The sequence below is a fragment of the Bos javanicus genome, chromosome 6 (assembly GCF_032452875.1).
Source record: "Bos javanicus breed banteng chromosome 6, ARS-OSU_banteng_1.0, whole genome shotgun sequence".
In the NCBI taxonomy this organism is placed as follows: domain Eukaryota; kingdom Metazoa; phylum Chordata; class Mammalia; order Artiodactyla; family Bovidae; genus Bos; species Bos javanicus.
This window is the reverse complement of record NC_083873.1, coordinates 62,396,671-62,412,762: the sequence shown is the minus strand read 5'-3', so window position 1 is coordinate 62,412,762 and position 16,092 is coordinate 62,396,671.

Below are 16,092 nucleotides of genomic sequence, written 5' to 3'. Positions count from 1 at the left end.
AGCTAAAAGACTGAAACTTTATATTCCCGTGAAACCCCAGGAGTTTGCAAAAGCAGCCCATTGTTACTAAGGGTTATCACATTCTCTCTCTCTCTATTTTTCACTCTCCATTGACTGAAGACAATTCCAAGATCTGTTCTCTACAAGTTAAAATGTACTTAGAATCTGTTCCTTTCCACCTCTCCCCTTAGTCACTAAGTCAATCATTAATATAAGTCAAAAGATAACCCAGCTGGGGAAACCAGGCCTTATAAGTAAAGGAAAGGGACTATATCCAGAAGGAGTTACAGGGTTTATCCAACAAGTTTCATAAAAGATACAAAAATATACATGGACTGGAATTTCAGGGTGCTAGATCAAGGAATATTGGTTATAAAAGAGAGTATATTGATATGGGAGCACACTCTCGTGATATACACTAAATACCCTGTGAAGTCTTGGAGATGGTGTAGGTGTACTGAAAGATGGCTACCCCAAGTGTGGAAAAAGCACTGGGCCACATTAAGAGAGGTAGAAATCTAAAATTGTCATGGTTAATAGAGGAATAAAGAAATACAAGGCTCAGAAAAGTGGACACTTTAATGTGGGTGTTTCACCTAAAACCAGAGGAGAGTATTTAATGATAGGGCCCAGAGGATATACTATTTGTGAAAGCAATAAGAGGTGTGCTGGTGAGAGGTTCACCATCTCCAAATTCAGATATGTGATCCCTGTAGGCCAGGTCTCATAGTAAACCATATGCCATTATTCAACCAGACTACTGGGAACAATGGATATTAATATAAAAGGATCCCCCCAAACAATACAGGGCAGGTAACAGTGCTTGTCAGAAATAACATGAGCTCAATTATCAAAATGAGTAGCAAGATGGTAAAAACCATCAAGGGTGCTTGATCCCCTGAGAATTGTGAGGATAGTTCATAGAACTAAGTTTTCATCAGAGTGAACTAAATAGAGAGCCGTCACTGGCATTGCTGAACCCACGCAATCATAAGCAATCAAGGAGGGGAGTTTAAGAGCCAGAGAACAGTTGCCCCAGGGAATATCACAACACTGTTTCTGGTTCCAGACTTGAGTCAGATTTTGGTCCTGATACACAAATACTGAACTCACCAGGCTCCAGGGAGGAAGGACACTCCAACCACACAGCAAAGGAATACTGTAATAATCCCCCCAATCTTTTCTTAGAAGATTTGTAACAGTAACTACACATTTGGAAAAGTAGAATATACCCAGATAATTCAAGGGACTTATTGGATACAGGATCTGAATTGATGTCAATATCCATGCAAGCTGTGCTACTCTGATACATGATCTTAGCTCCAGAGCATCCAGTGAAACTAGCCGTGACTTTGGTTGCAACATAATTGGGATCTGCTCTTTCTCCTGCCCATCTTGTTTACCACTTACTCTCACAGATATTGGTTCCAAAAGCCTCCCCCAAATTCTTCCTATCTGTATTTACCTGTCTTGAATCTTCTCCCAAGAGATTCTTACGCATTACTAATAACTGTTACCCTTCATTCTGATCTCCAGAACAAACACATGTGGAGTGGAACTAATCCAACAAGCATCCAAGGCAGAGTTGCTCCATGGAGACCATGCCAAACCAAATGATACACAGTCCATCCACATACTGTGAGCATGAGAACAAATACTTATGAATGTAAATTATCAGGTTGGGGAGGTTTGTAACTTAGCATTGTTATGGAAAAGGGTGACTAATATGAGGCATTTCATTCTACATTTTACAGATGAGGAAATCAAGCCTTAAAAACATTGAGTAATTAGATTATTATAGTACAACTGTTAAGTGTTAGAAAAAGGTTTAAAACCACTTCTGATCAGGTTAAACTGCAACTTATCACCAAATTTCTGTGTCTTTGCATTGCATTCTGGATAAGATAATTCTTACCATGGCATCAAAGACCCCTGGAATATGATCTTAACCTATCCATCCAGAATAGCTTTGCAATATACTTTTTTCACAATAGAAACACTTTGGTCAGACTATACTATTAAGTATGTTCTCTGCTTTCGTACATGTGTGCTTAGATGTTCAGTTGTGTCTGACTCTTTGCTACCCCATGGACTGTAACCTTCCAGGCTCCTCTGTCCATGGGATTCTCCAGGCAAGAATACTAGAGTGGGTTATCATTTACTCTGCCAGTGAATCTTCCCATTCCAGGATCAAACCTGTGTCTCCTGTGTTGGCAGGCAAATTCTTTACACTGAGCCGCCTTTTCCCTGCTAATTGACTCATGCCATCCCTTCTCATGAAGCATCATTTGCCCAATCACTCATAGTCAGAAAAAAACCATCTCTTCTATGAAAATCACTGATGATTTAAGAACAAAGAGTGATAATTTGAATCACTTTTAAATTATTGGATCACTTATACACCTTCTATGACATATTGCATACTTCCATAAATGACAGTAGAATCTGGTAAGTGCCAAGGAACAGAAGGTCTTTTTCTCTCTTCTGCAAAGAGTATAGAGACCACCAGAAGTAAATTTAAAAATATACATATATATATATATATAAAATAAATGACCTGTGGATAATAAAGAATTGTGGGAAAATATAAAAGCTATACACCAATGTATTTTTTCCTATGTTTTAAATTCTAAAGGTTTTATTAAATAAAAAATGAACTTTCAATTGGGGTTTAGTTTGGCAAGATTTTTAATTTCTCAAAACAATAATTCTGTCATTTATTAATTGAGAATAATAGTTGCCATATAGAGTTATTATGAGCACTGAATAAAATACACATATAAAATTACTGGCCCAGAAGTTGTTGAAATAACTGTTAAGTGCTTTCCTCTACTCTTTCTATAGTTTAAAACTTTAACTGTCTTTTCCACATAAGAACTCTTATAATTGGAAATATTTGTTGTTGATTTTTTATTAATAAAGAAACCCATACATCACAATCTGGTATACTGTCTGGTATACATTTATATTCACAAATGAGCATGATTAATTCATAATTTTGTACAGATTATAAACTTCTTTGATATCTTTTATTAAGTTTGTGTAGTGAAAAGTCTACCCTAGATAATACTGAAATCCCTTAATAATTTCTAAAATTCAATCACAAAGCCAAGGTGGGTGAGATATGTGTGTATATGTGTATGTGAGTGTTTGGTTATACATGGGATTCCAGATCATCATCTATATTTATGGCATTAACATTTGCATATTAGTTCATAAAGAGTCATATCACAGATACAATTAGAAATATACAGAAATGTAAAAGGAATAAATATCATGTTATCAGCTATCAGCTAATCAAGTATCTCTAGGCCAGAAATGAGCAAATAACCACATCATCTTATCCATTTCTTTTTGAACTCATCAGTTTAAAAGATGAAAAATCCGAACTATCCCACTACAGGCAGGGCTAGAGCATGCCGTGGAGGTCTGCACAGCAAGCATTCATACTGCTATCAGACTGAACAAGAAGAAATAGCATCCACTATTCCAGGAGCCAGATTCTCTTCTTGGAATGTTTCATCTTCCACTGTTACTCCTTCCTTTCTCCCTTCTTTCCTACTTTCCTTCCTTTTCCCTCTCATTCCTCATGAATAATCAACATGATTTCTTTTAAGTGTCTTCATATTTAATTTCTTGGGAGTGAATAGCTGAAAAAAAATAATGTTCTAATTATCACTAGATAGCCATCACTTTGATAACCTCCATATTAGAAGAATGATGACTCAAAGATGAGGTGACAGAATTAAATACCAGGCCTTAGTTCAATTAATATTAAAAGATAATGATAACAAAAATAGTGAACATCTTTCTATCTTAATGGGTTGGTTATATGAGATCCACTAAACATTTAAAAATAGGCCTCATAAACATTTTTTGACCTAAAAGATGAGGAACAAGGACTTCTAATTCATTACCTGAAAAAAAAAGTCACCTTTAAAAATACAATGGGAAATTGTACTCTGAAGTTTTATGTTTATCTATTAATATTCTAATCCATGAAAATTGAAATAGGCAAAACAAGGTTTATAAGAAATGAGGGCTTAATAAAATCAAATATGAATTTTATTTTAAAACTTTTTAGTTCATAAAGACTAAACAGCAGGAAGGGAAAAATACAGAACATGCAAACTTTAAAATAATAATTCTTCTTGGCAGTGAGTGATAGCCAAACTGGGGAGGAGAAATGGAAAAGTCAAAATTATACATGAAAACACCATAGAACATTAACAATTTATGTGAAAACACAACTCTTTTGCTAAGGAAAAGGAACTCTTTTGATTCATGTTAGTTCTCCTTAATACTATCTTTAAAACTAGGTTTTAAATGGTTTGGTCCATCAGCAGATGAATGGATAAGAAAGCTATGGTACATATACACAATGGAGTATTACTCAGCCATTAAAAAGAATACATTTGAATCAGTTCTAATGAGGTGGATGAAACTGGAGCCTATTACACAGAGTGAAGTAAGCCAGAAAGAAAAACACCAATACAGTATACTAACGCATATATATGGAATTTAGAAAGATGGTAACAATAACCCTGTATATGAGACAGCAAAAGAGACACTGATGTATAGAACAGTCTTTTGGACTCTGTGGGAGAGGGAGAGGGTGGGATGATTTGGGAGAATGGCATTGAAACATGTATAATATCATGTATGAAACGAGTCGCCAGTCCAGGTTCGATGCACGATACTGGATGCTTGGAGCTGGTGCACTGGGACGACCCAGAGGGATGGTATAGGGAGGGAGGAGGGAGGAGGGAGGAGGGTACAGGATGGGGAACACATGTATACCTGTGGCAGATTCATTTTTATATATGGCAAAACCAATACAATATTATAAAGTTAAAAAAAAAAAACCCTGTAAAAAAATAAAAAAATAAACGGTTTGGTCATCTTAATAATTGGGATTCCTTGGTGGTTCAATGGCTTCCCCAGGGGCTCAGCAGTAAAGAATCTGTCTGCAATGCAGGACATAATGGTTAGATCCCTGGGTCAGGAAGATCTTTTGAAGAAGGGAATAGTTACCCACTCCAGTATTCTTGCCTGGAGAATTCCAGAGACAGAGTAGCCTTCTGGGCTATAGTCCATGGTGTCACAAAGAGTCAAACACAACTGAGTGACTAACACACACACACAAAGACTAGGAGCCGTCCAAGTTGGCCCTAGTGGTAAAGAACCTGCCAGCCAGTGCAGAAGACATACGAGACTTGGGGTCAGTTCTTGGGTTGGGAGGATCCCTTGGGGGAGGGTGTGGCAACCCAATCCAGTATGCTTCTCTGGAGAATCCCATTGACAGAGGAGCCTGGTGGGCTACAGTCCACAAGGTCCCAGAGTCAGACATGACTGAAGCGACTTAGCATGCACACAGCACAGAAAAGCTAGGGTGAGTAGCTCCCTGAATAATTCCCTTCCATCTCATGCTCATTCCTTGCTCCCTCATAAATGACATGACAAATTGTAAAATATTCAGAATGTGGAAAATGAATAGGTCATCTACTCAAATGAGATTAACATCTCCATCTGCAAAAGTGAATAGAGGCAGCAAGACTCCCAAATGCCCTGGGTATGCTGCTGCTGCTGCTGCTAAGTCGCTTCAGTCGTGTCCGACTCTGTGCGACCCCATAGATGGCAGCCCACCAGGCTCCCCCGTCCCTGGGATTCTCCAGGCAAGAACACTGGAGTGGGTTGCCATTTCCTTCTCCAATGCATGAAAGTGAAAAGTGAAAGTGAAGTCACTCAGTCGTGTCCGACTCTTCGTGACCCCATGGACTGCAGCCTACCATCTCCTCCATCCATGGGATTTTCCAGGCAAGAGTACTGGAGTGGGGTGCCATTGCCCTGGGTATACAAAATGCTAAAATACAGAGAAAACAAGGCGTGCTTTTTCTTTTTAGGACCTTGGACTGAAGGTGAAACATGGGCTGCTGTTTGGTAGTTCAAAATTAAGTTGGACAAATTAGATCTAATTGTTGCCCTATTTCCAACTCAACTATCAATCTAATATTCTCAGTGAATTTATAATCCAGGGAACAAAACACATGCAAATAATATTCACATAAACACAAGAATGTATTCAAAATTTAACATTTAGTGTGAACCTACTGTGGACCAGCTGTTATACTTGGTGCTGGGAATTGTAGAAAGAAAATTAAACTGTTTTAATTTTACAAATTTTAATAAATTCACTAACTTGAATGTTCTGCTTATGAAATTAGGCAACTACAAGGATAAAATTACACAGGTTAGTGCTAAATCCTCTCAGAAGAGAAAATGTCAGAGGAAGAAAATGGATTTGTAAATCAATACAGGTGAAGCAGTTCATTTTCCTGACATTAAAATAAGGCTTCCATGGAAAGAGATCACAGAACTTTAAAAATAGACAGGACCTTCGAAATCATTTAGTGAAACTCACTACTTTTACCAAAAGAGAGCTAGGTGTAAGGATATAAGATGATTCAGCAAAACTTGGGAGATTGATCCATCATTTGTTACCTGTATAAATTTGAGTATGTTGCATTCCCTCTCTGAGTCTCTTGTTTTTAATCTGTAATTTGGCAATAATAATTTTATCCTCCATCTTGGCTTTTCTTTAGTATTGAATCATAAAAAAAATACAGAGTTTGAAACAGTGCATGACAGATATAATGCACTCAGTAAAAGTAAATTCTTAACAGTGATGCTATTGGCAAGAGAGCCAGCACCCAGCTTTTGTGATTCTCAAAAATTTCATGCCGTGCTATAGTGTACACTTAACACTTTGCTTAAAGGGCAGGTTTATGGTAAGAGTTCTTATTACAAAAACAAATAATGCTAATAATGAGAATGAGAAGAAACTTTTGGAGATAATGGACGACTATGTCTAAACAGATATGTACTTATCACCAAACTCATCAAATAGTACACATTAGAAAAAAAAAGTTGTACACATTAAATATGAACAACTTTTGATCAATCATACCTCAGAAAAGTAATTTAAAAAAAGCTCTACTCATCAGATCATGCTGCCCTCAATGCACAATTTGTTTATATGCTTACACTTATAGTCTTGCATAGCACGCCCAGAAAAAAAGGGTCTGCAAGTGGTATTTAATAAATGGAAATGATGAAAAAGGAAAATTATACAAAAACAATAACAGAGTCAGAAACAAAAGAATGGAAGAAGGGATTGGTGTCAGGAAAACAAGTCTCAATGTTCTTATTCTTTCTAACGAAAGCAGACGTCCTTATGGGATAGTTGTACTTCTTGAAACCATAGATAACCTTAGGAATCATGGGAGATACGAAAGGGAGAGAACAAGCAAATGTCTTCACTTCTTATTTTGCTTCTCCATCCCTTTCAAAATGATAACAAAGCACTGGTAAGAAGAATTTGAATTTCAAGCTAGGTGAGCCTATGAGAGAGCATCTAACCTCTCAATGAAAATAACAATTCCTGGGGATTTGAAATAGCTTTTTTGCTGTATCCCTAAAAAATTTCAAGCAGTATATACTGCACTAGTTGAGAACAGAGACTTCAGAGTCATATAGAAATTGATTTAACACAAGCTCTGTTCAGTTCCATTATCTGCAAAATGGGGTTAATAATAGTATTTCTCTCCAACGAAAGTTTAACAGATTAAAGAAGTTAATGTATGAAATATGTACCATGGAGTGAGAGACACATGTGAAGTACACAAATGTTAATCATTCCAAAATATATAAGCCAAAACTAGGAAGAATAAAATGTTTAATCTATCTGGTAATTTAAAAATTAAAATAGGTACAGGTCTTATTTCTCAAACTTACAATAGCCAGAAATTAAACCATAGTAGTTTTTGAGGACTATTTGAAGGTGGGCTCGAGGAGTTGGAGGGAAGGTCAGTAGAAGCAGCTCTAGTGATAGAAAAAGCAAGGTAAGGGAGCTTGTGTACAAGAGAAGCAAAAATGACTGCACTTAAAAATTGCACCCCATGCCAAAAGTGACTCTACAGAGATCAAATTCCCAGATAAGTGGAAGAAAGAAGGGGTCTTTCGGTCGCTTTTCTTCAAAACATATCCAGTGTTTGGGACTCCCCTGGTGGTCCAGTGGCTGAGATTCTAGGCTCCCAGTACAGAGGTTCCAGCTTCAATCCCTGGTCAGCGAATTTGATCCCACATGCCACAGCTAAGACCTGGTGCAGTCAAATAAAAAGTATTTTAAAAATATGTCAAGTACCCTAACAACTTTCCTAAATCAATTTGAGATTTGAATATATAAAGAAATTGAAATCCATAGGGAAAGGATTGTCTTGGAGAAATATGACACTTCTATAAACATCGTATGTGAACCGATAGTTTTGGAGGCATTTGCTTGTGAGAAAGGCAATCTGTCATTATCTGAACCATTAGAGGAAAAAACCCAGGGTGGGGGACACATTTGGTTCTGAGTTGCCAGACTGAGGAATGTCACACCTGAAGCAGCATTCTGCCTGAAACACCTCTCCCTGGGAAGGAAAAATGTGACTATACTTCTCCTTAGAAGAAATCAAAAACAAAAATAAAAGCAGTTGCTTTCTAGTGGAGAATACTTAACATTGAAATTCTAATATTCAGTCTTGACAAAAAATATTCAGCTCAGTTCAGTTTAGTTGCTCAGTCGCTTAGTCGCTCAGTCTTTGCGACCCCATGAATTGCAGCCCCCTGTCCATCACCAACTCCCGGAGTTCACTCAGACTCACCTCCATCGAGTCAGTGATGCCATCTCATCCTCTGTCGTCCCCTTCTCCTCCTGCCCCCAATCCCTCCCAGCATCAGAGTCCTTTCCAATGAGTCAACTCTTCACGTGAGGTGGCCAAAGTACTGGAGTTTCAGTTTCAGCATCATTCCCTCCAAAGAAATCCCAGGGCTGATCTCCTTCAGAATGGAGTGGTTGGATCTCCTTGCAGTCCAAGGGACTCTCAAGAGTCTTCTCCAACACCACAGTTCAAAAGCATCAATTCTTCAGCTCTCAGCCTTCTTCACAGTCCAACTCTCACATCCATACATGACCACAGGAAAAACCATAGCCTTGACTAGACGGACCTTTGTTGGCAAAGTAATGTCTCTGCTTTTGAATATGCGATCTAGGTTGGTCATAACTTTCCTTCCAAGGAGTAAGCGTCTTTTAATTTCATGGCTGCAGTCACCATCTGCAGTGATTTTGGAGCCCAGAAAAATAAAGTCTGACGCTGTTTCCACTGTTTCCCCATCTATTTCCCATGAAATGATGGGACCAGATGCCATGATCTTCGTTTTCTGAATGTTGAGCTCTAAGCCAACTTTTTCACTCTCCACTTTCACTTTCATCAAGAGGCTTTTGAGTTCCTCTTCACTTTCTGCCATAAGGGTGGTGTCATCTGCTTATCTGAGGTTACTGAGATTTCTCCCAGCAATCTTGATTCCAGATTGTGTTTCTTCCAGTCCAGCGTTTCTCATGATGTACTCTGCATAGAAGTTAAATAAGCAGGGTGACAATATACAGCCTTGACGAACTCCTTTTCCTATTTGGAACCAGTCTGTTGTTCCATGTCCAGTTCTAACTGTTGCTAAACAGATTTCTCAAGAGGCAGGTCAGGTGGTCTGGTATTCCCATCTTCAGTAACATTCACGAGAACATTATATAATCACAGTATATTCTTGTTATCTATGGACTTATTTGTTAGGTTAATCAACAACTGAAAGTATGTGTTGTTTATACATAAAATTTCATATCCACTTTCTCTGGGGATCTCAAAAGACTAATCAATAGTGTAAGTAACTGAAAGTCAGAAATCTTTGGTAATAACATTGACTTTATTATATTTTAATATTTTCTTTGATTTATTAAAGAGTATCTTTTGAGTGGATTATCTATCAAGACATCACCATCACAACCCATTATTAAAAGTTAAAACTTACACTAATGCTCAGTCTATACATATATTTTTATGATGTCATTAGCAGTTGTGACTAGTTTGGAAATATCGCAGGCTCTGTAGAAGAGATTTGGAATCTTTATATCTAGTTTTCAATAAGCTTCCATTTCCATAGGTGAACACAAAAAGAGAGAGGGGTCACCATCAATCTCAGACTCTGAGATTGTGTCCTTAAATAGGAGCAGAACTTCTTGAAACTCAAGAAGTGTAAGAATTCTTTGCCTGCCTTTAGCTAAGAAGAAACAGTTTAGAGGGTGAGTTAAAAAATGTGTCTTAGTGTTACACAATCAACCTCCTCAGGAATTTTTGAGAATGTAGACACATTTGACAAAGACAGCTGTAGAACTTTATAGCTGACAATTAAGAAGTGCTGAGGCACACTGGTGTGAAACTGCAGCATTCAGGATCTGAAGCTGCAAGAGCAGCTGTGCCAGTCCCCCAGTTCAGCACTTTCCCTCCCAACCTCTTCCAAGCTGTGAGCATGAACCCAGGGCAGGAGCCAGCAAGGGCAGAGAAGCAGATCTGGCTTTCATTCAAAAGACAGGCCACCAGAAAATGGCATCAACTCCTTTGGAGAAAGTCTCTGCAGATACATGGAGAGAAGAGAAGTAGAGTTTTCTCAATAGATTAGGCTTTATCATGTATGTTTTTGTGCGTGCTCGGTCATATCCGACTCTTTGCGACCCCATGGACTGTAGCTCCCTAGGTTCCTCTGTTCTTGGAATTTTCATAGCAAGAATACTGGAATGGGTAGCCATTTTCTCCTCCAGGGGATCTTCCTAACCCAGCAATCAAACCCGCGTCTCCTGCAGCTCCTGCATTGGCAGGCAGGTTCTTTACCACTGAGCCACCTGAGAATCCCCAAACTATCACCTCAAGTGAGTTCTGAAGTTAAAAGAATTTTGAATCACTTAACTTGAACCACAGTTCTGGTCCAGCCACATACTAACTGTATCAGTGTGGTCCACCAACTTTGCCTTTTTCAGAATATCAATCATGTAGCATAGGAGTCAGTAAACTTTTTCTCTAAAGGTCTAGCAGTAAATATTTAAAGTTTGTGGGCCAAGAAGCAAACCTGAGGATATTATGTGATTTATGTAAATAAAAAATATTATTTATTTTAAAAGAAGGAGAGAAAAATGACAAGTATTTCATTCATAAAACTCTAATTAGTAGACAACAAAATTTAAATATCAGTCACAAAACTTTATTCTTTAAATTTTTTTCCCAGCAATTTGAAAACCATTCTTATCTCATGGGATGTGCACACACAGCTTCTGGGCTGGATTTGGCCCTTGTGCTGTAGTCGGCCAACCTTTCACTTAAAACATATCCTGACTCATGAAAAATTACCAGCAAATGTTACTAATTATTGCTATCATTATTTATACTTTATTATTTTAAATTGTTTAATAAAAGAGTATTGTTACACTTGGATGTTCTCCTGTTCTGTCAAGTCATGGGCAGCAGCATGCAAATTCATTTGGATACTATCACCAAAACTTCAAACCAAACACACAAACATGTAAGGCATTTTAGTATGCATGATGCATTTTAGTATAAGCATATAGTTGTTTTGAACTATACAACTAATATAGTTGTATAAACTTGTCAATTATTTCTTCTTTAATTATTTTTTAAATTCAAGAATGCATCATTTCGTATACTGAGAATTACAATAACAAGTCCATGTCTTTGGTCTTGGAACTGATTACAGACCAGGAGTGAAGCTGATAGATAAAGATGCAGGATAACTGGATGTGACAGTGACAATTGCCCAGCTGGAGGTTTAAAAAGGAGCATTGCAAACACGTAAGTCACAAAAAAATTCTTCTCCTATACAAATATATGAATTTTCAGTTCAAAACCTGAAGGTAGTACTAATCAAGCTTCCATTAATAGAATTTTAGGGAAGTTCCTGGAGGTCCAGAATGTTCAGTTCAGTTCAGTTCAGTCTCTCATTCATGTCTGATTGTGACTCCATGGACTGCAGCACGGCAGGCTTCCCTGTCCATCACCAACTTCTGGAGCTTGCTCAAACTCATGTCCATTGAGTCATGATGTCATCCAACTGTCCTATCCAATAGGTTAGGACTCCTCCATGCTTTCACTGCTGAGCACCCAGATTCAATCCCTGATTCGGGAAATAAAATCTCACATGCTGCGTGGCCAAAAATGAAACAAAATAAAATATTAAATTTGAGACAGATATTTGAAAAGTAAGATTTAAAAAACATTTCTTCTAAGTTTCAAACTGTATTAGAGCAGTAAGGGAATTCAGGCAGAAACTTAGCCATGGAAATGAGAACAATCATCCTCACTCACAGAAAGGAAAGAGGGAAGATAGGTAGAGAAAGAGAGCTTGTTATTAGGCTGCAAATTGGGAAGGTTATCGGGACTGGACCATTCTCAGGAGAGAATAATAAGTGAGATAAAACTGGTTAAGTTAGACACCTGTGGTGGATATACTAACCAAGAAAGACGTCTTCTCACTGACACCAATGCTCAGGCTAAGGAGCCTCAAGTCATTGAAACTGCATATAAAACTTGAGTAACTTTATCCTCAGCCCATGATAGAGATGGGGTATTGGAAAGCAGAGAGTAGCACCAGAGAAAACCAAAGAAAGAAAGGACACAAGGTTTGGAAGACTGTTGATGGCAACTTGGCTAATCAGGTTGTCCTGTCTCTGTAGGGAGGCAAGTGAAAGCAAGACATACTGATGAACTGAAACAGGGAATCATGACTTAAATGTCTTCTGGGTCCGGGAAATGCAACAAATGAGTAATTAGGAATGAATATGAAACAGGAGCAGTCAGGGCCAATGGCAGTGAGAGGGAGTAGGCTCTGGCTAAATGAGGAAACACAGAAAGGGGAAAAGAAATAAAGAAGGGAGAGGGGTAGGAAGGGAGGGAAGTGTGGAGACTAGAAGGAAGCAAGGAAGAAAAGCTTATCTACTAAATAAAACACTTCAATTTGATCCTCCAGAGTTTTTGATCCATGAACTGGAAAAATAGGCAGAAGTTAAGGGATTGGAATTTATCCAGAAAGAACGCCGTATGTCTATTAAAAGGATGTGAACTGAAAGCTTGGAAGGACAAGATATATTCAGAAAAGTAAATAAATGAATGAATAAACAAATATGTACACAAACATATTTTGTTTATGGTGAAGAATAAAGCAAATGCCATAGTTCTTTAGCTGCTCTGACAACTGACTCATCAGCATTTCTACCACTTGCATTGGAAATTCCTCCTTGCCCCTGTGCCTTCCCAGTTTCTTGTAGAGAAGAAAGATTGTCGCTGCCAACAGAGCTTGATTACGCAAGAAATAAGACACTTACTAAATTCTTAATACATCCTCATAACAGTTCTGCAAAGCTGGGATTTTCATCCACATTTCACTATTAATGAGAAAACAGAACTCAAAGGGATTAAATGACTTGCTTAAGGCCACAGGATTGTAAATTGTAGTGTTAAGATGAGAAGCTAGTAGGGTCTCTCACCAAAATCTATATTCTCACTATTGGGAACCAAGCCTTCTCCTTGAAACATAGTCCTCTCCACCTCAAGCCACCACTTGTGATCCACTCACATACTATTTGGTGATTTATAACTGGACCCAACATTAACATTAATCCTGCTATCCAGGTTGCCAATGAATTTTATCCATGAAGTAAAATTTTTTGCAAGTAGCCTATATATCCCCCACAAGTACTTGATATAATAGACATGTGGAAGGCCAGATAGTGGCAAATTTCTCTACCTAAAAATAGGTTTCTGCTGAATGTCTCAGTGTTTGCCTAATTCCATGAAGCTTTAACTTTCTGGATATAAAGTGAAATCATATGAGCTTTGCAAAGAAAAATTATACATGGCTCCTGCAGCCAGGGATAACTGCTAACACATGCCCAGGGCTTAATTAACCACAGCATACAGTGATTATATTCATAATTCTAAAAAACAATTCTGTTTTAATATCCTATATTATCTATTTCTGGATTTATAATTCTCTGGGGAAAATGAATAGTGTTTTGTAACATTTGCTCTGGTAGGCAAAGAGCTTACAACAATTTATGAGAAAACAAGATTTGAATATGTAAATCACTAAGAAAAATTGCATCACATTTTATCAGATGCCAAAAGCAGGAATGATATTGTATTTTCAGATAATGTTTCACTAAATACATAACATCTCTTAGAGAAATATTAACTAGCAACAGAAACTTGTTTCAGATCAGATCAGTCGCTCAGTCGTGTCTGACTCTGCGACCCCATGAATTGCAGCACGCCAGGCCTCCCTGTCCATCACCATAATAGGGTATAAAATTTCTGATAATGCTTTTTACTCTATGTAGTGCTTCTTACCAATTTAAAATGTGTATTTTTTCAGGGGTTTGCATAATGATTAAAAGGTTATTTTAGCCTTAAAATGGATAAATAAGCATGTAGACATATATACATAATTAATGTACACATATACAATGCGTCTTTACATATAGACATTTGTGTGTTTTGTGTGCATGTGGTGTATATGTGTGATGTTGAATTCCCATGATTTCCCCAAATACTGACTGGTATGACTGTCAAGTGCCCTTTTGTTCATCTAAAGGGTATTTGGTGATAGGTAAAGATTTATCTTGTCTTAGTTTCCATCTTAGTTGGATTTAAGACAAACAAAAGAATGCAGGCTCCACTGGGGAAAGATTTTTGTCTAATTTATCTGATCACAATTATTGCAAGTAGTGCTTGGGATACAGTAAATATATGCAGAATAAATATAATAAATAAATGGCCTAAATTTTGAGTATTTCTCCATTTATACAAATTGATAATAGGATTAAAAAATTAGGTGTTAGCAACACATCTTGATTTAAAATGAAAAAGCATTTAAAGTTTTGAGCTTTTTTCCTCCTTCTATAACAGATAAAGATTTAGCCCACTTATTTTATTTTTTTATTTTTTTAATATAAATTTATTTAATTGGAGGCTAATTACTTTACAATATTGTATTGGGTTTGCTCTAAATTGACATGAATCCACCACAGGTGTACACGTGTTCCCAATCCTGAACCACCCCCCCCCCCCACCTCCCTCCCCATCCCATCCCTCTGGGTCATCCCAGTGCACTAGCCCCGAGCATCCTGTATCATGCATCGAACCTAGACTTGCGATTTGTTTCACATATGATAATACACATGTTTCAATGCCATTCTCCCAATCATCCCACCTTTGCCCTCTCCCACAGAGTCCAAAAGACTGTTCTATACATCTGTGTCTCTTTTGCTGTCTTGCATACAGGGTAATCGTTACCATCTTTCTAAATTCCATATATATGTGTTAGTGTACTGTATTGGTGTTTTTCTTTCTGGCTTACTTCACTCTGTATAATAGGCTCCAGTTTCATCCACCTCCTTAGAACTGATTCAAATGTATTCTTTTTAATGGCTGACTGATACTCCATTGTGTATATGTACCACAGCTTTCTTATCGTCTGCTGATGGGCATCTAGGTTGCTTCCATGTCCTGGCTATTATAAACAGTACTGTGATGAACATTGGGGTACACGTGTTTCTTTCAATTCTAGTTTCCTAGATGTGTATGCCCAGCAGTGGGGTTGGTGGGTCGTATGGCAGTTCTATTTCCAGTTTTTTAAGGAATCTCCACACTGTTCTCCATAGTGGCTGTACTAGTTTGCATTCCCACCAACAGTGTAAGAAGGTTCCCTTTTCTCCACACCCTCTCCAGCATTCATTGCTTGTAGACTTTTGGATCACAGCCATTCTGACTGGTGTGAAATGGTACCTCATTGTGGTTTTGATTTGCATTTCTCTGATAATGAGTGATGTTGAGCATCTTTTCATGTGTTTGTTAGCCATCTGCATGTCTTCTTTGGAGAAATGTCTGTTTAGTTCTTTGGCCCATTTTTTTTTTTTCTTTCTTTTTTTTTTTTTTTAAATAATTTTTAATTGGAGTACAGTTGATTTACAATGTTATGTTAGTTTCTGCTATACAGCAAAGTGAATCAGTTACACATATATATCCACTCATTTTCAGATTCTTTTCACATATAGATCATTACAGAGCACTGAATAGAGTTCCCCGTGCTATGCAGTAGATTCTTTTTTTTTTTTTTTAATTTTTTATTCCTTTATTTCTCATGTGTTCCCCATCC